We start from the raw sequence: 6,259 nt of genomic DNA, 5'->3' as shown, positions 1-6,259 counted from the left end.
CCATAACTTCATGGGAAATAGATGGGAAACAGTAGAAACAGTGTCAGACTTTATTTTGGGGGGCTCCAAAATCACTACAGATGGTGACTCTAGCCATGAAATTAAAAGATGCTTACTCCTTGGAAGAAAAGTTATGCCCAACCTAGATAGCATATTCAAAAGCAGAGACATTACTTTGCCAACTAAGGTCCGTCTAGTCAAGGCTATGGTTTTTCCTGTGGTCATGTATGGATGTGAGAGTTGGACTGTGAAGAAGGCTGAGCGCTGAAGAATTGATGCTTTTGAACTGTGGTGTTGGAGAAGACTCTTGAGAGTCCCTTGGACTGCAAGGAGATCCAACCAGTCCATTCTGAAGGAGATCAGCCCTGGGATTTCTTTGGAGGGAAGGATGTTAAAGCTGAAACTCCAGTACTTTGGCCACCTCATGCGAAGAGTTGACTCATTGGAAAAGACTCTGATGCTGGGAGGGATTGGGGACAGGAGGAGAAGGGGATGACAGACGATGAGATGGCTGGATGGCATCACTGACTTGATGGACGTGAGTCTGAGTGAACTCCAGGAGATAGTGATGGACAGGGAGGCCTGGCGTGCTGTGATTCATGGGGTCGCAAAGAGTCGGACACGACTGAATGACTGAAATGAACTGAACTGAACTGAGGCGGTACTAATCTTATCTTCCCCTCTTAGAGGAAGTGATAGGTGTACTGACTATATGCCAGCCCCAAGACTCGCAGTTTTACATACATACTACTTCATTTCATCTTCAGCACAACCCTGGAAGACAGGAGATGGATTCAAAAAAGTTAATGCTATTGCTTAAAATGACTCTGCCTGGGAGTGACTAATTCTAGTTTCTTCATCACCAGCCAACATTGATTGATTACCTGGCACAGGAGGGCACCGAAACTGGCCTAGGCTGTCCCGAGCTTGCTAATTAGATCATTCTGCTCTCTCCTTGGTATGCTGCATCCTGTGATATTGATTAAAACCAACAAGTTAAAAATAAACCTTGAAATTTTCATTCTTTGCCTAGTTTTTAAAAATCATTCTTAATATCATATTCATCAGGGGAAATTACTCCTAACTTTTGTGTGTGTCACAACCTGCTTTTTGCTAAACATACATGCACACACATTTGTAGTATCCTGACACTTTATTGTGTACTATTTATATATGTATTTATTTGACGGCACTGGGTCTTAGTTGAGACATGTGGGATCTCTTTCCTTGACCAGGGATTGAACCTGGGTCCCCTGCGTTGAGAGTGCAGAGTCTTAGCCACTGGACCACCAAGGATCATGCTAGGTTTTATATGTCATTTTATATTTTCCCACAGTGGTTGTAGCATGCACAATGGCTGTATAGGCCAGGATTCCATTATTTGACTGAGCATAATCTATTTATACAATCCCTGGTTGTTGGTTACTCAAATTGTTTCCACTTCCACTTTTAAAAACAAGGCTGTGTTATCTAGCCCTGAAGTCCTTTAAATATCACGACTGTAGGCAGATAGTTTTAAAGATGCAAGAAATCAGAATATATATGATCATGGTACCACCCTAAGAAATCTCCTGGACAATCACCTGTATCCTGTCAAGAGAAGACTAGGGAAACAGAAACAAAAGCACTGATTATACTTAAACATAGCTCTAAGACTTAAGTACAAATAGGGGAAAAGTGGAAGAGTAGCATGTAAATATTAAACATTCTGACAAATTGGAAATAGTATAGCTAAAACCATTGGAGAAGAGAAAGGGAAAGTAAAATAAGACCATTGGTAGGCATGCAGGTAATGCCCAATATAAGTGGGAGTCAAAAGATGTCAGTTAAAAGTCTAAAGCAATTTAGAAATCCATGCAAGGAAAAAGGGAATCATGACCTTTTGCTTTAAAAAAAACAAAATATTAATATAAAGGTAAGCACTGCAGTCAAAATATAAACTTTCTGAAATTTCAAAATACATAACAATAATAAGAAAGGGAAAGCATTTTTTATATTTGCAAAAAAATATTAAGGATCATCTGCAAGCTCACAAAATAGCCACACAGGAGCACTGCGGGGCTTCCCTTGTGGCTCAGCGGGTAAAGAATCCTCCGGCAAAGCCAGAGACATGGGTTCTATCTCTGGATCAGGAAGATCCCTTGGAGAAGGAAATGGCAACCAACTCCAGTATTCTTGCCTGGGAAATCCCATGGACAGAGGAGCCTGGTAGGTTATACAGTTCATGGGGTCTCAAAAGGTCAGACACAGCTTAGCAACTAAACAACAGGAGGGTTACAGGCAATGAGTAGGAAGGATAGGAATGGAAGGAAGATTTCTGAGTTTATCTTTTTATAGTTCTGACTTTTGAATCATGTAAAAATTATACGTATTTGAAAAGTAAAATTAATTCCAAAGGGGGAAAAAAAAGGCAAACGTTAAACTTGAGTATAAACAGAAATGAATGAACCTAATTGCATTTCAGATGGTACATCAAGGGAGTTCCCTAGTGGTCCAGTGGGAAGGCTCAGTGCTTTCACGGCCATGGCCCAGGACCAGTCCCTGATGGGGGAACTGAGATCCCACAGGCCACATGGTCTGGCCAAAATAAATAAAAAATAAAAACATTTTTAAAAATTGTACATCAGATATAACTACATAGAAAGTGATATTAATTCAAGTGAATTTTTATTATACCTTCATAGAATATATTCTCATCTACTTCATTGTTTTTCAGTAAACCATTCTTCTGAGTTCCTGTGCTACCCATACAGCTACCCAGTCTTATAGTCTCAGCCTGAATCATGTGTTAACTTCTGGCTCAATCATTAATGGCCAGAAAGAAGGCTACATATTGCATATATGACCACCATTCCCAGTGTCCAGAGAGGGAAGAATGGTAGTAAGCAAGACAGAAGTACTAAAAGTTATTTACTCATCTTATGAAATATTATAATCTGAATGTGCTTACCCATCATTCTAGACTATCTTTTTTCATTTGCCAACTATGTATTAAGTACTTATGATGAGCATGGTAATGACTTAGATGCCACAAAGACACAAAGATGAGTTAGACATGTCACATCAACTTAGGAAATCAGGACACTTAAAAATGAAAATAGAAATTTAAACTTTAAGAAATTAATAATTTAATATTTTAAATAAATCATATATGGAGAAATTAAATTAGAGAAAAATTAAAATTATATTAATATATTTATAGATTAATGTATTATATTACTATTGATATGTAGTGTTAACAAAACAATCTATTAAGTGTGTTAGTCAAATTAATATTAATAAAATGAAAACAATGTATGGCAAAACCAATACAGTATTGTAAAGCAAAATAAAGTAAAAATAAAAAATTTTTAAAAATAAAAAACAAAGTAAAATAAAATAAAAACAAATTAAATTGCATCCCAAGGCATTCAGAAGAAACGACAACAGTATAAAACTAACCCAGGTCAGTTTGCAGAGGATGTGATTGGAGGATTACAGCATATCTTAGAAGTCATCTGCACAATCTTCCTTTCAGTTGAGGAAACTCTTCTACAATATTGGTGGTGACACTGGGTCCACCAGCCTCTGCTCGCATGCATTCAGAATACTTGGTGAGACAAAGAGCTCTCTGCACTGTTGCACAATGTTAATTATTAGATTGTTCTTTCTTAAAATAAAACAGAATAAGCGTCCTCATAATTTCTCGCCATTGATTCTACCTCAGCACAAATTTTATATGTGCCAGCCTAGTCAATATTTGAAGGTTTATGATGACTTTCTCAATTTTCCTACCCCAAAGACTTGACTATATTTGACTCCAAATCTTCCTCAATTCTTCAATGGCTACTTAGAAGATCTATTTTGATTCTTCTTGAAATTTGTTCCCCTCATGTGATGTTCTATCTGTATCCTTTTTAAACTAGGGGGGCCAGACCTAGATATACATAGAGTTTAACGTAGGTGGATTATAGAGAAAATTCAGTGAGGTATTTCTATGGTGGTGCATAAGAAAGAAGGGTGGCTTTGGAGATAATGGCTCTGAGGCTTCCAGAAAATCAGCTTTTGAAAAAAGAAATCAGATTTCTGCCGAAATGATAGTTAATCCTGTGATCTTCCATGAAATGTAGTTCATAGACAATCACCACCCAGTAACCTAGGATTATTTGTTAAAAATGAAGAATGAGGGCTCCTACCCTAGACTATGGAATCAGAATCTCTGAATGTGGTGCCTGGTAATCTACTTTTTTACTAATAATCTGTGCTGATATTTCTTACACGCACAAAATTTCAGAACCATCAATATGGTGTTAGAAATACAGGATTTTCCAACACCTAGTTGTGTGACTGTGGGCACTTCACTTGACTTCTCTGAGCTTCAGTTTCCTCATCTATCAAATGAGGTAATGACTTCTTAGAGGATGATTTATTAAAACAATAATGTGTGTGTAGTAGATACTGCTGCTTACCTACCTGATTGCCATTTTCCAGCTCTCCTTTTCTTCTCCACCTGTAGAGCCCAGTTTTGTTTGAGTAGGGTGTGTTCCGTGTGTTCAAGGAAACTGAACCATTGTGATTGACCTAAGACAATATTGGCAGTCTCATTCCTCTTGACACTGGTTGGTTTAAGTTTCTGTAAGTCATTTGATCCTGGACAATGAGATGCGGGGGTATTCTGTACAGACCTTCTGGGGTACAGTTTCCCAACCAATAAAGAGACAAGTAGGAGGTGTCCTTTTCTAGATTTTGAGATTTGTATGTGGCATCTGGTATCATTTCAGTCGTGCAACCACAAGAGGAGATGTTGTCTGCGTGCCTAGAATGTCAGTGTTGGAGGATGGATCCTCCAGGATGTTGTTTTGCTGCTCAACCAACCCTGGAAGCAGCCACTCCTCACCAGTGGCTATGAGATAGGAAACCCCTACTGCTTAAGCATGTTTTGGTTAGGTACTCTTATACCTGAAAGCATTCTGATGGACATGGCAGGTAATGCCCTGAGCATAATGCCTCATACGTAATATTTGCACAATAAAAGGCAACTATCATTATCACCATCATCATCAACAGAAATGCTGGATTTCTTATCTGTTAAATTTAGGGCGGAGATTATAGTGATAATCCTATTACAAGACATACCTGCTCAAAAATAATTACTGAAAGTTTGCATTAATTCTCCTTGGTTTCCATTCTTTGTTTCAACCTATTGGAATCATGGTGGTTCTATTATTTAACATATGACTATATCTGCTCTCCTTCCCAGCCTAGAGTTTGTCACTAATTTGAGGGATTTTTCAGCATTTAAAATTTTCGCTCAAATTTGGCCTCTGCGGAAAGATTGTAGGATTTGAATAGGAGAGATAGGCTTCCATATTGATGGTAGGAACACACTATGACTGAGAGTTATTCAGGAAACAAGCCTAGTTTCATGATTTGTCGTGAGTGGTCCCAAGTTAAGCACTATATAGGCATTTGGAGGGCAGCTTGCAGAATGTAAGGAGTTGAAAATTTGTCCCATGAATCTCATGAGGCATCTGGGGCAGTTAGCTGAAGTTAGGTGCCCTGCCCAAGGTCATTCAACAATGGTGTGATCAAAAAGGAATTAGAATTCATGGTCACAGTGCCTGGGATTCCTGTACGTGATGTTACTTGGGGGCAGCAGCAATTATTGTGGCAACAGTATCTCCGGAGAATGAGGGGACGGAAAACGGTGGAGTCAGTCTCATTGACTCATAGAATAGTACAACAGCCAAAAACCTCAGGAACTGTCTGATCCAACACTCATTTTACAGAGGAAGAAACTGACATCCATAAAGGTCAAGTGATGTTTCCAAGATTACATGGCCAACAAGTGGCAAAGCAGAGATGAGGACTTCAGTCTTGTGATGCTTGGCTTTCTGCTTTTTCCCTGTATCATTTCTGCAAAACTTATTTCAAAACACTCTTTCTAGAGTTTCCTGACATGAGAACTGCAAATATGTGGCAACATTGTAAAGCAGACTGCATTCTCTTATTAGAGCCATTGCTTAATTTTAATATATTTTACTGTCTAGTTTTATCAAAACTTCCTGGATTTCTTCTGAATTCCTAGCAGTTGTGCTAGGCAAGTACTTACTTTCATGACTGCTTTATCAAGCCATATTTGTGAAATGTGTCCATAATGTAAAGAGATAACCCTTTTGTGGCTCTAGAATTTAGCGTTATTTGTTTAGTGTTATACTCAAATAGCATGGATGAAAATTGGGGAATTATTCCTTATGACTAAACTATCATGGAGCACCAA

The 6,259-nt window shown here is 38.3% G+C and overlaps 1 non-coding gene across 1 annotated transcript; it reads right to left on the bottom strand.

The window, feature by feature from the left end:
• Nucleotides 1–1,223: 1,223 nt before the first annotated feature.
• TRNAE-CUC (transfer RNA glutamic acid (anticodon CUC)) lies at nucleotides 1,224–1,296 on the bottom strand. Its single transcript has one exon. It is a non-coding gene; the product is annotated as a tRNA-Glu (tRNA).
• Nucleotides 1,297–6,259: the final 4,963 nt, after the last annotated feature.

The sequence above is a fragment of the Ovis aries genome, chromosome 3, assembly GCF_016772045.2.
Source record: "Ovis aries strain OAR_USU_Benz2616 breed Rambouillet chromosome 3, ARS-UI_Ramb_v3.0, whole genome shotgun sequence".
NCBI lineage: Eukaryota > Metazoa > Chordata > Mammalia > Artiodactyla > Bovidae > Ovis > Ovis aries.
Note: the sequence above shows the minus strand (reverse complement) of the source record. Positions and strands in the feature narration are given on the sequence as shown.